Source organism: Salmo trutta, chromosome 20 (genome assembly GCF_901001165.1).
Source record: "Salmo trutta chromosome 20, fSalTru1.1, whole genome shotgun sequence".
In the NCBI taxonomy this organism is placed as follows: Eukaryota; Metazoa; Chordata; class Actinopteri; order Salmoniformes; family Salmonidae; genus Salmo; species Salmo trutta.
This window is the reverse complement of record NC_042976.1, coordinates 39842275-39864628: the sequence shown is the minus strand read 5'-3', so window position 1 is coordinate 39864628 and position 22354 is coordinate 39842275. Positions and strand designations below refer to the sequence as shown.

Sequence of the window (22354 nt, the reverse complement as noted above, 5' to 3'; positions counted from 1 at the left end):
CACCCACAATACCAAGGAAGAAAAACCCCTACTTAAATATGATCTCCTATCAGAGGTAATGAGGACCAGCTGCCTCCAATTGGAGATCAAGCCAAAAAAACAACAACATAGAAATAGAAATACTAGAACTAAAACATAGAAATAGAAAACATAGAAAAACACAAAACACCCCCTGTCACGCCCTGACCTACTCTACCATAGAAAATAACCTCTTACTATGGTCAGGACGTGACAGCAGCGTTAGTTCTAGGCAAATGTTGCAATTCTTCAGCCATTCCTGGACCTGTGACCAAAAACGAGCTACATATGGACAATACCAAAATAAATGATCTAATGACTCTGCCTCCTCACAGCAGAATCTGCAGAGCTGGGAAGATTGTATCCCCCATATATATAACATTCTATTAGTTACAAGAATTTTGTATAGTAATTTAAATTGAAAAATTCAAAGTTTTGAATCTGGCGTTGTTTTGCGTATCAATTCATAAACCATGTGCCAAGGAATGGGTACATCGAAAATCTCTACCCAACTATTTAGCCATTTATATGGCACAGCTGTACAGTACTTGCTCTTACTCATGTCCAACACTCATCTTCGCCCCAAGTGAGCCTGCCATCTATAATAGAATACCAATAATGTGTTTAGTTTCACTTTGACAGTACTGTCCCTGAAGATAACATAGCAATTAATGTGCGGGAAGAGAGAGAACCAGGGATTCCGTTCTCTCCTCATCCGAAAGCTGTCAGCTTCTGACAGATGTCGTTTACGCCAATTACATTTCAAAAGATAATTTATTGCGCTCATTTGCAACGGCATCTGTAGTTTTTTGTGTACGGTGGGATGTTTTTCCCCTCCTCAGAATAGGGGAACCATAATTCTCCGACGTGGTTCATGGGCATTTACCGCAGCAGCTGCTGTCTCCCATACACCAGGGTCAATAAATTCCTGTCATGGTAGGTTCACTCCAGAGGTTTGACTGATTAGCATAGTTTGATGGAGTTCTGAAACCAGGGTTTGTCTCATATGATTTTCCATATATTAGATAACAAGTAATACAAGCTTGGCATGCCTCACCTGGGCTGACACCTCAGAACAAATTAGCTTGCCGTGACATAACTGTGTTTTAGGAATCATTTACAAGGCTAGTGGCTAGGCTTGCAAAAACTCCCCTATCTTTATTTAAATTTAATCTGTTCACTCTTTTCAGAAATAACCAATTATGATGACAGCCGGAGAACCTAAGAGCAGATTAACTGAAAGTAGAAAGGAAAGTCTCTATTAATCTAATTCATAAGTAACTACACAGTCCTCTTTCTAAAACGAACACCTCCTAGCTAATGATTACCACTATCTCAGTGTGTCAGCAACTCAGCTTGCCTCAGACATGAAAGGCTTGGCTAGAAAGATCTGAATAACTTTACCTCCCCCACAAAGATGTCAGTATGGGCCAGTCCTTGCCATTCTTCCGCCCTAGGCAAGACCAGAAAACGACAAACCTTCAAAACTAGAGTAGTAAGCAAAATTATGTTGAAAAGACATCTACAAGACATATTTTCCAAATGTTGAAATCATGTTAATTTTCGGTTCTGAATGAAAGTTTAAAATATGTATTTTCCGGATGTTGAAAATACTATTTTCCAGACGTTGAAATCAGGCTAATTTTTGGTTCTGAATGAAAGTTGAAAATAAGTCATTTATAGTCATCTATGTTAAGGCCAAATTAAGTGGCACGTCCTGACCAGTAAAGGGGTCATTTTTTTATTGTAGTTGGTCAGGACGTGGCAAGGGTGTGTTTGTTTTGAGTGTTTCGGGGTTTTTGGTTTATGTTCTATGTTTTCTATTTCTATGTGGGTTTTCTAGTTTGTCTATTTCTATGTTAGTTTTGGGAACGACCTCCAATTAGAAGCAGCTGGTTGTCGTTGCTTCTAATTTGAGGCCATATTTAAGTGAGTTTATTTTCTCTTGCGTTTGTGGGTGGTTGTTCCATGTATAGCTGTGTAGCCTTACAGGACTGTCATTCGGTTTCTTGTTTTGTTTAGTGTTCACGTTTAAAAAATAAAAGTATAAGTATGGACACTTACCACGCTGCGTATTGGTCCGATATTTCTTACTACTCAGAAGACGAAGATTATGACAGAACTACCCACCAAAACAGGACCAAGCATCGGAGGAAGGAGCAGCAGAGGAGCTATGAAGAGTCATGGACCTGGGAGGAGATCCTGGATGGGACAGGACCATGGCACCAGGCGGGGGAGTACCGGCGTTATACGCAAGGATTGGCAAGCCCCCCAAAAAATTTTGGGGGGCACACGGGTAGTATGGCTAAGTCAGGTCGTAGACCTGAGCCAACTCCCCGTGCTTATTATGGGGCGCGACAGATCGAGAAAGCACCAAGCTATGCGGAAATGCGCACTGTATTGCCCAGAAGCATTCAAAGGCCGGTGCAAACGGTGAAAGCTCCTCAGTATGGCCAGGCTATGGTGAGCACTCAGCCAAGAAGGGTTGTGCAGGCTGTATGCTCCATACCTCCAGTGCATCTCCAGGGTCCAGTTTACCCTGTTCCTGCTCCTCGCACTAGCCTTGAGGTGCGTGTCACCAGTCTGGTGCCTCCAAAGCCAGCCCCACGCACCAGGCCTTTAGTGCGCTTGCCCAGTCCAGTACGTCCTGTTCCTGCTCCTCGCACTAGCCTTGAGGTGCGTGTCACCAGGCTGGCGCCTCCAAAACCAGCCCCACGCACCAGGCCTTTAGTGCGCAGTCCCCGTCTAGAGCTTCCGGCGATAGTGCCCCGTCTAGAGCTTCCGGCGACAGTGCCCCGTCTAGAGCTTCCGGCGACAGTGCCCCGTCTAGAGCTGCCGGCGACAGTGCCCCGTCTAGAGCTTCCGGCGACAGTGCCCCGTCCAGTGCTTCCGGCGACGGCCCGCAGTCCGGAACCGACAGAGGCAGCCCGCAGTCCGGAACCGACAGACGGCCCGCAGTCTGGAACCGACAGAGACGGCCCGCAGTCCGGAACCGACAGAGATGGCCCATCCAGTCCGGCGCCGCCAGAGTCGCCCGTCCAGTCCAGTGCCGCCAGAGTCGCCCGTCCAGTCCGGCGCCGCCAGAGTCGCCCGTCCAGTCCGGCGCCGCCAGAGTCGCCCGTCCAGTCCGGCGCCGCCAGAGTCGCCCGTCCAGTCCGGCGCCGCCAGAGTCGCCCCTCCAGTCCGGCGCCGCCAGAGTCGCCCCTCCAGTCCGGCGCCGCCAGAGTCGCCCCTCCAGTCCGGCGACGCCAGAGTCGCACCTCAGCCCGAGGTCTCCAGCGACGAGCGACAGCCCTAAGCCTTCAGCGGGGGTGGACAGGTTAGAGTGGGGATTAAGCCCAGATCCAGAGCCACTTCCGTGGGGGGAGGTTTGGGAAGGGGGGGTGTAGCACAGGAACCGTCGGTGACGGTGGCCACCCGCCCTTCCCTCCCTTTAGTTTGGGTTTATTGTTTTGGTAATTTTTGGTTTCAGGTGCATTCGGGGTCTGCACCTTTGGGGGGGGGGGGTACTGTCACGTCCTGACCAGTAAAGGGGTAATTTTGTTATTGTAGTTGGTCAGGACGTGGCAGGGGTGTGTTTGTTTTGGGGTTTTTGGTTTATGTTTTCTATTTCTATGTGGGTTTTCTAGTTTGTCTATTTCTATGTTAGTTTTGGGAACGACCTCCAATTAGAAGCAGCTGGTTGTCGTTGCTTCTAATTGGAGGCCATATTTAAGTGGGTTTATTTTCTCTTGTGTTTGTGGGTGGTTGTTCCATGTATAGCTGTGTAGCTTTACAGGACAGTTTTTTCATCGTTGTTTGTTATTTTTGTTAAGTGTTCACGTTTATAAAAAATAAAAGTATTAGTATCGACACTTACCACGCTGCGTATTGGTCTGATGATTTCTCATCAGAAGACGAAGCCGGATAAAATCTGAACCGAACATAGAAGTTGGCTTCAGTCCATGTTTACTGAGGTGTTGCCTGAAATTGATTTTTATGAATGCCCATCTAACATGTGGTAAGCCTACCATTTGTAAAACTCCATACAAAGATGTCCAATCCGGACAGCGCTACAAAAAGACCTCCAAAAGAAGTTGGCTCATGCTTACTGGGGTGTAGCCTACCATGTCAGCCCGCAATGGAATTTTATGAATACCCATACACGTGGTAGGCCCACCGTTTGTAAAACAGGTCATTGCATTGGCTTTGTTATTCCTGATTCTTGTGACTAATCAATTTGGATATTTAAGCTCTTCATATCAGCTACCCAACTTTATCAGGAGTTTTCGTTAGCCTATTTGCAATATGTTTACATGGCGCGTGTGAAATGCAGAAGTATTTTCTTTTTCGCTATGATCAGCTTGTCAAAAATTGACAGATACAAACTTGAAACCACTAATCATGACAATGGGGTGCAACTCCTGAACAGCAGTTGTGATTGTTCATTCCATATTGTCAATTTTACTTTGACCTGTCCTGTTTTTAGGATATGTAAATCTTGGTGGGGCAAACGTTAAAAAAAATGTGGGGGATGCATGCCAGCAAAGCCACAACACAACACTGAACAATACATTAATTGCACTATAACGGTAACAAACAGTGCCCGCAAACTGTTAGGGCATACATAAAGTTGTCCCAACAGCAGAGCTTTATTTTCAGCACCATGGTGAATCTGTACCACTTCTACACCTGGCTATCAGCAGAGACTTGTCTGGCAGCGAAACACTTAATTCAGCCTCATTTACTGCCTTTTAAAAAAACATAGCTGATATGGCTGACTTGCTTAAACAAATGTAGTTTCTACTGACAATTGAGATGTACAAACTATAGCATAAGGGTACGACGAGCGGATAAGAGGCAATCCGTCATTTTGATTAAGACATTAATGAGCAAGCTAGGGTGGATGTAATTAATATAACTATTTGTTCAGCACTTTTGAAATGTACAGTGGCAGAATTCAGAACATGGTCGTTCTTACAGTATTCTCACTGTACACCAAGTCAGAACCGTAGGATAAATAAAGGGGGCATATACTGTAAGCAAACAATGAAAGCTCTTATAATATTCAATAATTACATTTCTCTAAAACAGGCTATAGGCTACATGTGCACCACCAAGTCAGAACAGTAGGCCAAATTAGGAGTGGGAAAGGGACCAAATTATTATGGTGAGGCACATGGGCTACTAACAGCTTACTACACAACATACACTTAGTAGTATTACTTTCTTAGCTACAGTACAGTATACATATCTCCCTGGCATATTACAAAATGTATGCAGCAGCATACAAGACATTTTTGAACTCACCTTGTTGTGCTGTGCTCACTTGAACAGGAAGGTGGCACGGCGGTCCTTCGTGGGCAAATTTTGTCATCAAAGTCTGGCATTCTCTGGATTTATGGTGCTTTCAAGACAACTGGGAACTCGGAAAAAACAAGGTTGAATCATGATGTCAGTGATTTTCAGGTCAGAGCTCTAGAAAGAGGCCAGAGTTCCCGACTTGGAATTCCAAGTTGGATCATCATATTTTCCCAGTCGGAGCTAATTTTTTTCCTGAGTTCCCAGTTGTCTTGAACTCACTGATGTCTGAGATTTCCCAGTTCCAAGTTTCCAGTTGTTTTGAATGCGACAGAAGTCATGCTGGATTGACAGCATGGCCAATGTTGAATGTTGAGTGATTGCTTTGCAACGCTTGCTGTTAGACACTGATTCCTTCCAAACCACTCATTGTTGAATTTGCGATTTCCAACTTGTTGTGTAATATTTATGTCCAATGGCCGATGAGCACCGATATGTTTTATCTATAATTTCTCTTAAGAATGTCTCTTCATATGACAAGAATTGAAAAGGATTTGCCAGTAAATTGTCTTGATTCATGATGATGACTGCTAGCTTGCTAGCTAAGATTTTGGATCAGTCCAATCAAAGCTACTGTAGATATAACGTGATTTGACATAATTGTATCTGTGGCCAATGAATTTGAGCCTTCATGGATGGGCACTTCTAATGTAACTCTATGCCAGCATCCAAGGGGCTTGAATTTTCGAGCTCTACCCATAGACCATGAGTGACAGAACACTGAGCCAATCACGGCGCAACTAGAGAACTTTATCAACCCTTACGCTCCATATTTTTCGCTGGCTGCCCCACCACCACAGAAAGCACTGAGCTAGGCTGAAACACGTGCATTTTGGAGCTTCCTTACTCAAGAAAGCAAAAAAGGTACCATATTTGTATGCAGCTTTAATAACGCTAAGATTATTTTGTTTTACATTATTTGCAAACTGATATGTGACACATATTAATCCCAAAATAACATGAAAAACAGGCACCAAAAAAATGTATCAATTTTTTTTTTTTTTTTTTTTTTTTTTTTTAGCTAAACAGGTGGGGCTCAGAAAATGCCGCCCTCAACAACTTTCCACCTAATCCTGTAATTTACCACGCGCCTCATTTAGACATCCATCATCAGTGTGATGGGATATACACAGAGCATAAAATGAACACGGTGTAGATTTAGGTATTGGCTGTTAAGAATGTCTATTTTAACCAGCCACATTGGGGGTGGTCAATTTGCAGGGCTCTAGCGAGCGATACATTCGCTAATAAAAATGATCAAAAGTCAACTATGAGCACATGCAGTTAGGGTTAGAAAAAGCTGCAGTAGCTGTTTTCAAAGTATTTCTGCTGTTTTGTTTCATAACTACTAATTGGACAAAGAAATATGAATCCTATATCCCACCTTGCGTAGGAAAACTGTCTACCAAGGGAGCTGTGTGCACAGAGTTGTGCTGATGATAGATTCATTTTTGGAGGCACTGTGCACACAAAGAAAGTTGGTCTAATTTAGTCTAAAATCTACAAAGTGGGACTTTGTCCTTCATGTTTCTTGGCAATTTACAGTGCCTTCGGAAAGTATTCAGACCCTTTCACTTTTAGCACATTTTGTTACATTACAACGTTATTCTAAAATGTATTAAATAAAACAATTAAAAATAAATCTACACACAATACCCCATAATGACAAAGCGAAAACAGCACCTTTGGCAATGATTACATCCTCGAGTCTTCCTGGGTATGACGCTACAAGCTTGGCACACCTGTAATTGTGGAGTTTCTCCCATTCTTCTCTGCATATCCTCTCAAGCTCTGTCAGGTTGGATGGGGAGCGTCGCTGCACAACTATTTTCAGGTCTCTCCAGAGATGTTCCATCGGGTTCAAATCGGGGCTTTGGCTGGGCCACTCAAGGACATTCAGAGACTTGTCCCCAAGTCACTCCTGTGTTGTCTTGGCTGTGTGATTAAGGTTGTTGTCCTGTTAGAAGGTAAACCTTCGCCCCAGTCTGAGGTTCTGAGCGCTCTGGAGCAGGTTTTCATCAAGGATCTCTCTGTACTTTACTCCGTTCATCTTTCCCTCGATCCTGACTAGTCTTCCAGTCGCTGCCGCTGAAAAACATCCCAACAGCATGATGCTGCCACCAGCATGCTTCACCGTAGGGATGGTATTGGCCTCCCTGTGGCTCAGTTGGTAGAGCATGGTGTTTGCAACGCCAGGGTTGTGGGTTCGATTCCCACGGGGGGCCAGCACGAGGGAAAAAACATTTATGAAATGAATTGAATTGTATGCATTCACTACTGTAAGTCGCTCTGGATAAGAGCGTCTGCTAAATGACTAAAATGTCACCAAAGATATGGGATTAATGCCAGGAATTCCGTTTGTGAGGGAATCATATTAGCCTTCCCTGTAGCTCAGTTGGTAGAGCATGGTGTTTGCAACGCCAGGGTTGTGGGTTTGATTCCCACGGGGGGCCAGCACAGAAAAAAATGTATGAAATTGTTTGAAATGTATGCATTCACTACTGTAAGGCGCTCTGGATAAGAGCGTCTGCTAAATGACTAAAATGTAAAAAAAAAAAAAGTTAAATGTAGCCAGGTGATGAGCGGTGCCTGGTTTCCTCCAGACATGACGCTTGGCATTCAGGCCAAAGAGTTCAATCTTGTTTCATCAGACCAGAGAATCTTGTTCTTATGGTCTGAGAGTCCTTTAGTTGCCTTTTGGCAAATTCCAAGCAGGCTGTTATGTGCCTTTTACTGAGGAGTGGCTTCCGTCTGGCCACTCTACCATAAAGGCCTGATTGGTGGAGTGCTGCAGAGATTCTCCCATCTCAACAGAGAAACTCTGGAGCTCTGTCAGAGTGACCATCGGGTTCTTGGGTAGAGTGACCATCCCTGACCAAAGTCCTTCTCCCCCGATTGCTCAGTTTGGCCGGGAGGCCAGCTCTAAGAAGAGTCTTGGTGGTTCCAAACTTCTTCCATTTAAGAATGATGAAGGCCGCTGTGTTCTTGGGGACCTTCAATGCTGTAGACATTTTTTCATACCCTTCCCTAAATCTGTGCCTCGACACAATCCTGTCTCGGAGCTCTACAAACAATTCCTTTGACCTCATGGCTTGGTTTTTGCTCTGACATGCACTGTCAACTGTGGGACCTTATATATACAGGTGTGGGCCTTTCCAAATCATGTCCAATCAATTGAATTTACCACAGGTGGACTTCAACCAAGTTTTAGAAACATCTCAAGGATGATCAATGAAAACAGGATGCACCTGAGCTCAATTCTGAGTCTCATAGCGAAGGGTCTAAATACTTATGTAAATAAGGTATTTCTTTTTTTATTTTATACATTTGCTGACATTTCTATAAACCTGTTTTCACTTTGTCATTATGGGGTATTGTATGTAGATTGATGAGGAAATGTTTTTATTTGATCCATTTTAGAATAAGGCTCTAATGTAACAAAATGTGCTAAAAGTGAAGGGGTCTGAATACTTTCCGAATGCACTGTATATTTTCATCTACCTGCCAGAGTGGCTGGTGGACCAAACAGTTAAATAACGTTCTGAGAACATGTTTTGATAAGACATTTAATAGCACTGCTAGCTTAGTTTAAGTGTTTTGAATTCTAAGCACATAGAAATTCATTTGCTTAGGCATTAATCATGCAAACACAATGTGTTTTTATTGTGGCACAGCATCAGTGATATTAGAACCTAGGATCTTCTGTTCCCTATCCATGAAATGAGTCCACTGCACCACCAGGATGGAGCTAGCATGCCGTGTTTTTTTAACTCATACAAAGTTGTTAATTTTAGTCTATTCAAAAAGACCCCATTTCAAAGAAACAAGCACTCTTTAAGATCAGGTGTGGCCAATTAGTGGGCACGGCCAACACACCTGAACACACTTAACAGATAGAGGATAGAGAGAGTTTTGTTGATGCTGAGAATGGAATGTACAGTATACGAATGTGTTCAAATAACATTCTTAGAACGTTCTTCAAACATTACTGATGTTTTCTTCTGGTATTTATGGAAAGTTTTCTTAATGTTCTGAGAACATGACTTTAAATAGAACCATGAGGAAACCTGCAAAAAAGTACTGAAATTCCCACAGAAGAACGTTGTTTAAAATCTTCTGAACAATTTAAATAGAACTTTAAATAGAACCATGAGGAAATCTGTAGGAAACGTTATGCTGAGGTGCTGAAATTGCCACCGAAGAAACATATGGTTCTCGGAACGTTATGTGTTAGCTGGGTAATGTCTTCACATATAACCATCTGTCATCATCCTGTTGTAATTATAGAAATGTAGTTATTATGGCGTACAGTGCTTGTCTCTTCATTAAGTTGAGCAGTGCATGGTGGGTAATTGCACGGGGCACTAGTAATGATGAAAAACTTAGCTGTTCATTTCTCTAGCATGCTGTTGTTTTCCCTTGGAGTCATATGCTACAGTTCCCTGCAGTGGTCTGGGCTTCCTCTTGTCAGGCCAGCGGTGCATTACACTGAGACAATACTCTACGTAGGCCTACACTGCTACACACAGCCTTCACCAGAGTCCTGTTATTATAAAGTAAGATCAAATTAAAATATGATATGTGCCACATAAATGTTCACTTGTTGTAAGGCCATTCAGGGCAGACAGAAGACAGAGGTGGAGTGGAGAGGTGTACTGTCAAGGTGAGCTCTACTATCAATAAATAGGATGTCCATGATACCTCCTCTTTTGGCTCTGTGCATTTTTGGACACAGTAGGCCCTGGGGGAGGAGAACAATGATCAGTGGGCAGCAGCACAAGTGTTGGCCTCATCCCGGCAGGGATCCAGCTCTGTGTTTGGAAGCAGGTCTTCACAGAGCAGCTCAACCCTGGTGGAAGGAGAACAGCAGATACAATATGTCACAGGCATCTGATACCGGAGGGTTAAGGGGGTTGATAAAGGGTACATAGGTTCTCTTAAGCCCGAAGCATACCACCCTGCATCCCACTGCTGGCTTGCTTCTGAAGCTAAGCAGGGTTGGTCCTGGTCAGTCCCTGGATGGGAGACCAGATGCTCCTGGAAGTGGTGTTGGAGGGTCAGTGTGAGGCACCCTTTCCTCTGGTCTAACAACAACAACAAAAATATGCCAATTCCCCAGTGCAGTGATTGGGGACATTGCTCTGTGTAGGGTGCTGTCTTTTGGATGGGACATTAAACAGGTGTCCTGACTCTGTGGTCACTAAAGATCCCATGGCACTTATTGTAAGAGTAGGGTTGTTAACCCCAGTGTCCTGGCTAAATTCCCAATCTGGCCTTCATTCCATCAGGGCTTGTTCTTCCCCACTCCCCTGTAACTATTCCCCAGGTTGTTGCTGTAAATGAGAATGTGTTCTCAGTCAACTTACCTGGTAAAATAAAAAGGTCTGGGAGTTAGGATCTTTGACTCATCTCTCCAGAGAGACAGAGCGGTCTCCAGCACACAGCTCGACACCACCACCTGTCCCACGGTGCAACCTGAGAGAAGAGCCTTATTGTTTCAGACATGCCTAATGATTTATTTACAGCCTCTGCTGTGCCATGCTTAAAATTAGCAACAACAGCTTTCCCACCAAGTGGGTCTTGATAGGATCTGCATGTTCTGCCTAGCATCGGGCTGAATAAGTGATGCTGCTGGGGAGGGAATTTAATAGCCCCACTCATTCCACTTAAAGAGGATCCTATCTGTGGGTCCTTTGTAGTTGTGTGTAGAAGCTTATTTAAGAGGATTAAGATTTATTCACAGTGGTGCATCGAAGTACTAACTGACAGACTTTGATTTAAGCCAAGCCATGCCCCTGCTCTGTGTGTATTTTGAAATACGTGAATAAAAATGGCAGGTATGAGTAGGTATGTCCAATACTGTAGACTTATCTGTTTCGCACTGCAGTCAGATGGTACCTGATCCCCAAACTGTTCAGACATGTTTTTATGTTTCACTCTTGTTTTACTTTTGAAGACCTGCCTTACGCAAGGTGATCCTAAAGAACAGACCTTCTGATAGGTGTGTTTCTGGGCATGCTCAGCCAATTAAATCTTCTCTAGATGTTGTGTCCAACTATTAGATTGCTGAGGCTGTGAATTGACTACTGTACTGGGCTCTCAAATGAACATATTATATTATATAATAGTCTCTCTTTGTGTGGTTAGTCTTAGCCTCCTGCTGCTTGTCAGCATGGGCAGCGGAGGTGGTTCAACATCAGTAAACTGACACCTGAAGATGAGTTACCTTGGCTGAGACCTAGGCTTTAGCGCAATGTGCTAACCTGGTCTAGGTATTTTATTACTCTTCCTGGGATCCACACAAAGCATAAAACATGACATAATACAAAACATTGATAGACAAGAACAGTTCAAGGACTGAACTACACAAATATATATACAGTTGAAGTCGGAAGTTTACATGCACTTAGGTTGGAGTCATTAAAACTCGTTTTTCAACCACTCCACAAATTTCTTGTTAACAAACTATAGTTTTGGCAAGTCGGTTAGGACATGTACTTTGTGCATGACACAAGTCATTTTTCCAACAATTGTTTACAGACAGATTATTTCACTTATAATTCACTGTATCACAATTCCAGTGGGTCAGAAGTTTACATACACGAAGTTGACTGTGCCTTTAAACAGCTTGGAAAATTCCAGAAAATGATGTCATGACTTTAGAAGCTTGTAGACCTCCACAAATCTGCTTCATCCTTGGGAGCAATTTCCAAACGCCTGAAGGTACCACGTTCATCTGTACAAACAATAGTACGCAAGTATAAACACCATGGGACCACGCAGCCATCATACCGCTCAGGAAGGAGACGCATTCTGTCTTCTAGAGATGAACGTACTTTGGTGCGAAAAGTGCAAATCAATCCCAGAACAACAGCAAAGGACCTTGTGAAGATGCTGGAGGAAACAGGTACAAAGTATCTATATCTGTCTTGTTTTGCACGCTTTGTACGAAATAATAAAATGCAGTACTACAGGATATTTCTTAACGTAGCTCTTTATTAGCTAGCTACAACTGGCATGTTCACGTATCTCCAACCATGATCAACTGACCATGACCTAACCATCTGGGTGGTCTTAACCAATCATAGCACAGTATGATACGGCGGTAAAATGCATCCAATAATAATTCAGTATGTTTACACATATGAATATCACAATATCCACAGTAAAACGAGTCCTATATGACATAACCTGAAAGGCTGCTCAGCAAGGAAGAAGCCACTGCTCCAAAACCGCCATAAAAAAGCCAGACTACGGTTTGCAACTGCACATGGGGACAAAGATTGTACTGTTTGGCCATAATGACCATCGTACTGTTTGGCCATAATGACCATCGTTATGTTTGGAGGAAAAAGTGGGAGTCTTGCAAGCCGAAGAAGACCATTCCAACCATGAAGCACAGGGGTGACAGCATCATGTTGTGGGGGTGTTTTGCTGCAGAAAAGACTGGTGCACTTCACAAAATAGATGGCATCATGAGGCAGGAAAATTAAGTGGATATTTTGAAGCAACATCTCAAGACATCAGTCAGGAAGTTAAAGCTTGGTCGCAAATGGGTCTTCCATATGGACAATGACCCCAAGCATACTTCCAAAGTTGTGGCAAAATGGCCTAAGGACAACAAAGTCAAGTTATTGGAGTGGCCATCACAAAGCCCTGACCTCAATCTTATGAAAATGTGTGGGCTGAACTGAAAAAGCGTGTGTGAGCAAGGATGCCTACAAACCTGACTCCGTTACACCAGCTCTGTCAGGAGGAATAGGCCAAAATTCACTTATTGTGGGAAGCTTGTGGAAGGCTACCCGAAATGTTTGACCCAAGTTAAACAATTGAAAGGCAATGCTACCAAATACTAATTGAGTGTATGTAAACTTCTGACCCACTGGGAATGTGATGAAAGAAATAAAATATTAAATAAATAATTCTCTCTACTATTACTCTGACATTTCACATTCTTAAAATAAAGTGGTGATCCTAACTGACCTAAGACAGGGAATCTTTACTAGGATTAAATGTCAGGAATTGTGAAAACAACTGAGTTTAAATGTATTTGGCTAAGGTGTATGTAAACTTCCGACTTCAACTGTATATATATATATATATATATATATATATATATATATATATATATATATATACTGCTCAAAAAAATAAAGGGAACACTTAAACAACACATCCTAGATCTGAATGAAAGAAATAATCTTATTAAATACTTTTTTCTTTACATAGTTGAATGTGCTGACAACAAAATCACACAAAAATAATCACTAGAAATCCAATTTATCAACCCATGGAGGTCTGGATTTGGAGTCACACTCAAAATTAAAGTGGAAAACCACACTACAGGCTGATCCAACTTTGATGTAATGTCCTTAAAACAAGTCAAAATGAGGCTCAGTAGTGTGTGTGGCCTCCACGTGCCTGTATGACCTCCCTACAAGGCCTGGACATGCTCCTGATGAGGTGGCAGATGGTCTCCTGAGGGATCTCCTCCCAGACCTGGACTAAAGCATCCGCCAACTCCTGGACAGTCTGTGGTGCAACGTGGCGTTGGTGGATGGAGCGAGACATGATGTCCCAGATGTGCTCAATTGGATTCAGGTCTGGGGAACGGGCGGGCCAGTCCATAGCATCAATGCCTTCCTCTTGCAGGAACTGCTGACACACTTCAGCCACATGAGGTCTAGCATTGTCTTGCATTAGGAGGAACCCAGGGCCAACCGCACCAGCATATGGTCTCACAAGGGGTCTGAGGATCTCATCTCGGTACCTAATGGCAGTCAGGCTACCTCTGGTGAGCACATGGAGGGCTGTGCGGCCCCCCAAAGAAATGCCACCCCACACCATGACTGACCCACCGCCAAACCGGTCATGCTAGAGGATGTTGCAGGCAGCAGAACGTTCTCCACGGCGTCTCCAGACTCTGTCACGTTTGTCACGTGCTCAGTGTGAACCTGCTTTCATCTGTGAAGAGCACAGGGCGCCAGTGGCGAATTTGCCAATCTTGGTGTTCTCTGGCAAATGCCAAACGTCCTGCACGGTGTTGGGCTGTAAGCACAACCCCCACCTGTGGACGTCGGGCCCTCATACCACCCTCATGGAGTCTGTTTCTGACCGTTTGAGGAGACACATGCACATTTGTGGCCTGCTGGAGGTCATTTTGCAGGGCTCTGGCAGTGCTCCTTCTGCTCCTCCTTGCACAAAGACGGAGGTAGCGGTCATGCTGCTGGGTTGCTGCCCTCCTACGGCCTCCTCCACGTCTCCTGATGTACTGGCCTGTCTCCTGGTAGCGCCTCCATGCTCTGGACACTACGCTGACAGACACAGCAAACCTTCTTGCCACAGCTCGCATTGATGTGCCATCCTGGATGAGCTGCACTACCTGAGCCACTTGTGTGGGTTGTAGACTCCGTCTCATGCTACCACTAGATTGAAAGCACCGCCTGCATTCAAAAGTGACCAAAACATCAGTCAGAAAGCATAGGAACTGAGAAGTGGTCTGTGGTCCCCACCTGCAGAACCACTCCTTTATTGGGGGTGTCTTGCTAATTGCCTATAATTTCCACCTGTTGTCTATTCCATTTGCACAACAGCATGTGAAATTTATTGTCAATCAGTGTTGCTTCCTAAGTGGACAGTTTGATTTCACAGAAGTGTGATTGACTTGGAGTTACATTGTGTTGTTTAAGTGTTCCCTTTATTTTTTTGAGCAGTGTATATATATATATATATATATATATATATATATATTTAAGTTCCCACTGACAATTACACACATTGGGGACAGTTACCCAAACATCAGTACATACACATCTGCCTAAGAGTTATTTAGGTGAGAAAGGGGAGAGGCGTTGTGCTGTTGTATTTGTTTTTTAAAGCAAATTCTGCTGTTTACTTGAGTAATTTCAGATCCGATCATGGCTCTGGTTAATACCGTGACTTGCCTTGAATTCATTCTGGATTTGGGGACTGTCTTGAGTCATGCAGACGGTTAGGTTGGTGCTTGTGACTCCCATCACCCAGTTGATGTTCATCAGCAGCTGGGGCGGCTGCAGGGAGGAGAAGGTCACTAACAGGGGTGTAAGTGTTGTGGAGATATTTGAAACCCAGTCAGTAAGTTACACATTACCTCCCTTGGTTTCCATTTCCATTTAGAGGTTCTAGTTAACCTTACACTTTCTGATTGACACGGTTGTCCTGTTTTTGCACTTCATTATACAGAAACATACAAGCAGTGGTTGAAATGCGCTGGTGCTCGCGTGTACAGTACATAAAACTGGCACACTCTCATATTTTTTACTACTTGAGTACCGTCACTTTTTATAGAATACTGGCTCTAAAATAGGAACCAACCCTGGTGGGGTAGAATCACAGTGAGTATCGGTACCTTTTCCATTACACTTCAAGCAGTGCTTACAAGTCACATAACAAGCATGTTGATGGGTTTGTTATTAGTTCAGACTAATAGCCGTTGTTATGGCAGGCCTTTTAGCATGAATATTGTACCATTAAGAGGGGTTCCATTCTGGAGTGTACCAGCTTCTGAACTGAATGCTGACTAATTCACCTCAGGGCTTTACAGTAGGGGTGGCAGAGATGCAGCACAGCGGAGTGCCAAGCTTTTAAATTGTCATAAACTCTCCTCCAATATGAATATTGCCTGTGAGACTTGAATTATCTCTGTATGGAATAATGTAACAGTGATTCCAATTTTATGAGCTTGTTTTTCTCAGTCTTTTGCGATCAATTTCATTTAGCTTTATGTGGCTTCGCTAGTTTAATTGCCTGGTATATTTTCCCTCGTGTCTTCCGTGCTGTAAGCATAAAATATGTAAATTATAATATTTCCCTAATATAAAAGTGATAGAGCGACAAATAAGAGAGGAGGGTTCATTTTTGAAGACGGCGATATTGATAATTTGATTCACATTGTATCTGAATGTCATTAGTTTTGCATCCCTCTGAGTGCATGGTAGAGGTCTTCTCGGGTCCACAAAGTTGGACCCATACCTGAACTGACTCGAGGACAATCAGACCTGGACCCGAACGGACCCGATCATTTAACAAAGGGGGACCTGGACCCGAACGGACCCGATAACAATCAAGCCCGATTGCACCAGAGTGACAGAAATGATTCTTATCAGCAAAGTTGCTCTTCTGTTTAATGAATAGGTCTTTATAGATGGGTTGGTTGTTAAGCAACAAAACCGACACTTGCGCAACTACGGGGCAAAACAGACGGGATCTGCTTAGATTGTTGACAACATGTAAGCTATATTTCGTCTCCAATATTTATTGAAAACACACATTTGCACAGTGAGCACATGTTGTCTTTCAAATACGTCGTTACAGTTGGTGGTTAGCTGACTAGAGAATTTTTATCATATTAGCATTGACATGAAATCCGTCAAAACACCTCAAAACAAGAGATGGTATCATCTGAAACGAGCCACTTGCAATTCTCCACATGGCAGCTTCTTGTCATTCTTGCTGGCAATCTGGCCATCCAGAATCAGTTAGCGTGTACATCGTTTTCAGCTAATATGTTGGCCTTCTATTGACCTTATTTTTTATTTATTTTACCCCTTTTTTCTCCCCAATTGGTAGTAGTTACACTCTTGTCTCATCACTGCAACTCCCGTACAGACACGGGAGAGGTGAAGGTCAAGAGCCATGCATCCTCAGAAACACAAACCCAACCAAGCCACACTGCTTCTTGACACAATGCATATCCAACCCAGAAGCCAGCCACACCAATGTGTCAGAGGAAACACTGTACAACCAGGTTGCCAAGTGTTTCCTCCAACACATTGGTGTGGCTGGCTTCTGGGTGTGTGCACTGCACCCAGCCCCCTGAGACAAGGATATCCCTGCCAGCCAAACCCTCCCTAACCCGGACAACGCTGGGCCAATTGTGCGCTGCCCCATGGGCCTCCCGGTCACGGCCAGTTGTGACAGAGCCTGGGCTCAAACCCAGAATCTCTGGTGGCACAGCTAGCACTGCGATGCAGTGCCTTAGACCACTGCACCACCCGGGAGGCCTAATAAATTCACCTTATTAGCGTCAAATAAATATGCTACAGGATATGCAGGCCGTGGTCTGTTAGACAGCTGTTTCTATCAGCTGTAGTTACATAGACCCAAGACCCGATGACGATTAAACAGGACCCGACCCGGACCCGAGGGAAAAGTTTGGATTCTGGGTCAGGTCTCGGATATTCGGGTTCGGGTTGACCCGTGAAGACCTCTAGTGCATGGAGGGGGCAAACAGAGAGATCATCATGTTGCCCAGACGTGTAGTGTAATATGACACAGTGGAACATGGAGCGAGATGTCATTTTACATCTTTTTTGAGATGTCCATGTACACTTAAGAAAACATAAACCGCTACCTACTCTATTAATACCCTTAAACTTCACGTTTCAGAAGTTTGATGACAAATAACCTACTGTCCAGTCCATTGTCAGAACGTACAATACACTGACAGATACACAAAGATAAAGCTACCGTCATCATTTCATGGCTGCTGAAAATTCAAATTGCAGCTCAAAGCACCACAAATAGCTTGCCAGCACAGTCAGCTGTGTCACTTTCTTCAGAACCACATTCAGCTGTCTGATAAAATGTATTCCACACCAAAGCCATTTATCTCACCAGGAACAATAGATTTCACAAGGTCTGTCTATTGGAACATTTATAGACTGGGATGGAATGGGCTGTGGAATCAGTTCTATTCTGACCCCTTGACTTTATCCTAATTTTGTTACCTTTCCACATTTTGTTGCTGAGCTCAGTTTTCGAGTCTCATAGCAAAGGGTCTGAATACTTATGTAAATAAGGTATTTCTGTTTTTATTTTGAATACATTTGCATTGTGGGATATTGTGTGTAGATTGATGAGGAAAACAATTATTTTAATCAATTTTAGAATAAGGCTGTACGTAACAAAATTTGGAAAAAGGGAAGGCGTCTGAATACTTTCAAAATGCACTGTATGTGACGCAGTACGCGATTTTCGGGGACCACCTTTGGCTTGTGGGCCCTACCTTCAGAACTACTGGCTAAAATGTATACAAAAGTACCAGAGAATCTCTTTAAAACTCACCACATGCTGTGCTGCACCCTGTCAACTTCCATATTGTTTTTATCACATCTCTTCTCTGCCAGGCTGTTTCGCCATCAGTATTTCATACCAGCAATCATCCAATTATGTGTTATCATGAGAAAACACAGAGCCATGTATCATGCCAGTAGTCTTATCAACGCAATTTATATTCAAAATTCTGCAGAAAAATTATAAATACTGTAGGAATCCAACCCTGAGAAAGACCTTCATACATCATGTTATATCAGGAGAGCTGGTATAATGTTTTGATGTGTAAATGTTAAGCAACAGCCAGGCTCACATGGAATTATGATACACAATGATAGAAGGGAGGATAGAGAAATAGCTGGAAAACATACTCATGAAAACAGGTCCTGTATATAATTGACAGTCTGGTTTTCGATCGACAAAGTACTTGGACTCGTCTTTCAGGTTAAGGAAAAATAGTTTCTGTAGGTCCATTGAAAAAAAGTGATTGTGAGAAGAAAGGTGGCCAAGAAAGATTTAGGTGCAACCTTCCCCTGTAATGTGTGAACCTGATAATAGAATCTGACACCTATTAGAGAGAGACGTGGTTATTGCAAAAACATTTGAAAGTTGTGTCCATAAATCTGCATGGGGCTATAAATCAAGTAATGACTTGTTGTGTACAGAGGACTGAATAATAGCCCTTTTTACAAACCAGTGTTCAAAACACTCCACCTGCAGCCTGGGAGAAAGGCATGTCACTTTGTGATGAATGGTCGCCTTTGTATTGCGCTCCTAACACAGATTTACCCCTTGTTATGAAAGAAATCTTGATAAATTGAGTCTATTTTCATTGCTTTGACTAATTATTTCACAATTCTGCTTGAGTCTGTGAGGTGTAGCCTACCGGCTGCATTCCAGTTCAGTGTCGTTAAAGCACCTGCAGCAACGTGTGTGTCTGTGTCTAAACAGGAAAGAGTTATCTTTTTCTTATAGTGTCCTCTCTGACAGACAGTCAGCCGCCTGGTCCAGTCATATAGCAGACATTATGATTGGCTCTCTGCATGACATCCAGCATTATGGAGATGGATTGGAGTAATAAACTCTGGCTGGCTGCCCACGCTACACGCTACAGTAATCTAAACAGAGGCTAATACACCGACACAGACCGGACAAACATACAGCAGCAGAAAACATACCAATGCATACAAACAGGGGAAAATGCAATGCCAGAGAATCTACTATGCAAGCTGTTCTGTTATTTCTTTTTTAGAACTCCCTGCAAAGTCGTATTGATTCCTGAAATGGTGATGGATGCAAAATTGTCCATGTTTTTGGATGACTTGAAATGCTATAATGAAAACCCCTGTTAAGAAATCTAGAATGAGATGACAGACTCTGATCTACCAGTAGATCTATCTGGCTCAGGTCTGGTTGAATAAATACTATTGCCACAGGAATTGGCAGAAGTTTTGCTAGGTTTTCACAGTACAGAAAGTTCTTCCATGGTAATTTCCGAAAAAATGCTGGTAAGGCACATTTACTTACTTTTCCCATTTTGGCCCCCAGTCTCCAAACACTTAGGAGAGTCAATGACTGAGCCATGAATGTAAAAGAGCAACATTTTATTGCCACTTTACTTAATCAACTTAAAATGGCAACGTGTCACCGGTAGGCATTGCTTAGTGAAGTGCAGTGGCGCTGGAACACATAATTACACTGTATGACTGTTAAAGTGAGTCTTTAAGAGCTGTTCGGATCATTCTGTATAAGTGCTGCAGGGTACTCTCTCTCAGATCCACGCTCCCTAGCTTACCCCCTTTTTGCTGTTGACTTCAGCATGCTGCCATGGCAACTAAAAGCCTCTGTCTCTCAATCAAGCTGGATTTGATTTTAGACATTCTTAATGCGGATAGATCCCTTCAATTGTAGAAATTATGTGTGTATTCAAAAACACTCTATCGTGGCTAATATTATGAACACAGTGTAATTTGCCTGCTGAGTCATGTGCATCATGCTTGGAAGTTGGCATGAGTATGGGCTGTAGTCACTCAGGCTCTCTACATCTGCTAGCAAGGAACTATTTCATGGCTGGACTACTAATGCGACCCTGCGCAGTTCAGCCTGAAATGCATTGGATATTACTCTCATTGAATTAGGTCTAGCATTGCACATTGTAGTGCCATCTTACTGTAACTAAGCACATCTATCAGTGAATTATTCACTAATTGAAAAGACAATAGTTTTGCTGTTGCAACAAGTCACTGACAGCAGATTCCGGGACAATTCAATGATTTTAATGCACAGGGGCCGAATGTAGCTGGGAATTCTTGAAGCATAACTTAAAAAATGGTTCAGTGCATGCATGTGTGTCGGGGAGCATTGCAGGCAGACCTTGTGCTACTGGGATGCCTTTGTCCAGACATTCTTTGCGTTAACTTTTCAGGTTGACGAGAGAGGAGATGTACTTCTATGTTTTATAGCCAAGAAAGAATGGAATTTACAAGCTGAAAATAATCGGGTCCGTAACTACGTGTGAAGACACCGAGGTGCAGACCTTTGACATGTTTTATAATAAAATATATATACTGTATATTGTATACATTAAAGAAAATCAATTACGGGTCAACATCTAAATATTGCTTCCAGCGTTGATCAAAGCTCAGAACGCTTATATTCTTGATCTGACGAATCGCGCCTGCCTATTTGCGAACGATTGGAATCATGAACAGTGGTTTATTGGTTATGTTCACCTGCGTCCCCTGGATTTGCCTCCCGGACATGAAACAAACTACCTGTCTGCTCAAGTAGAAACGCTGCTGACAGTGTGTTTGCGAGATGCCGGGCAGAAGGCAATTTTAAAACCGCCCGCGACTCCTGACGTGTCTACAGACATCCCCCAAACAAACAAATAACGACTCTCGGAGAACGAGCGCACAACTGGTAATACGGTAGATACACTACACGGCCAACAGTATGTGGCCACCTGTTCGTCGAGTATCTCATTCCAAAATCATGGGCATTAATATAGAGTTGGTCCCCCCTTTGCTTGCATCTCAGCTTCCATTCCAACACAAGAGCATTTGAGAGGTCGGGCACTGATGATGGGCGGTTAGGCCTGGCCCACAGTTGGCATTCCAATTCATCCCAAAGATATTTGATGGGGTTGAGGTCAGGGCTCTGTGAAGGCCAGTCAAGTTCTTCCACACCTATCTCGAAAAACCATTTCTGTGTGGACCTCACTTTGTGCACGGGTGCATTGTCATGCTGAAACAAGGAAGGGCCTTCTCCAAACTGTTGCCACAAAGTTGGAAACACAGAATCGTCTACAATGTCATTGTATGCTGTAGCGTTAAGATTTCCCTTCACTGGAACTAAGGGGCCTAGCCCCAACCATGAAACACAGCCCCAGAATATTATTACTCCTCCACCAAACTGTACAGGTGGCAATATGTATTCGGGCAGGTAGCATTCTCCTGACATCTGCCAAAGCCAGATTCGTACGTCGGACTGCCAGATGATGAAGCGTGATTCATCACTTCAGAGAATGCATTTCCACTGCTCCAGAGTCTAATGGCGGCGAGCTTTACATCACTCTAGCCAAAGCTTGGCTTTGCACATGTTGATCTTAGGCTTGTGTGCGTGCGGCTGTTCGGCCATGGAAACCCATTTCATGAAGCTCCCGACGAAAAGTGCTGACGTTGCTTCCAGAGGAAGTTTGGAACTCGGTAGTGAGTGTTGCAGCCAAGTACAGATGATTTTTACACGCTACGCACTTCAGCACTCGACAGTCCCACGCTGTGAGCTTGTGTGGCCTACCACATCGCGGCTGAGCCGTTGTTACTCATAGACGTTTCCACTTCACAATAACAGCACTTACAGTTGCCTGGGGCAGCTCTAGCAGGGCAGAAATTTTACGAACTGA

At 43.5% G+C, this 22354-nt stretch overlaps 1 protein-coding gene and 1 non-coding gene across 4 annotated transcripts in view; both read left to right on the top strand.

Annotated features, from left to right (window-relative positions):
• b3galt1b (UDP-Gal:betaGlcNAc beta 1,3-galactosyltransferase, polypeptide 1b) overlaps nt 1-22354 on the top strand; it is a 121073-nt gene that overhangs the window by 90234 nt on the left and 8485 nt on the right. The window contains exon 1 of one of the 3 annotated variants that reach the window (XM_029703268.1): nt 15715-15731. The exons of the other annotated variants lie outside the window; for them this stretch is intronic. The gene's annotated coding sequence lies outside the window, so the exon portion shown is untranslated. Of the gene's footprint in view, nt 1-15714; nt 15732-22354 lie in introns of those variants that run through there. 3 annotated transcript variants of the gene reach the window in all.
• On the top strand, nt 7509-7583 carry trnaa-ugc (transfer RNA alanine (anticodon UGC)). Its single transcript has one exon. It is a non-coding gene; the product is annotated as a tRNA-Ala (tRNA).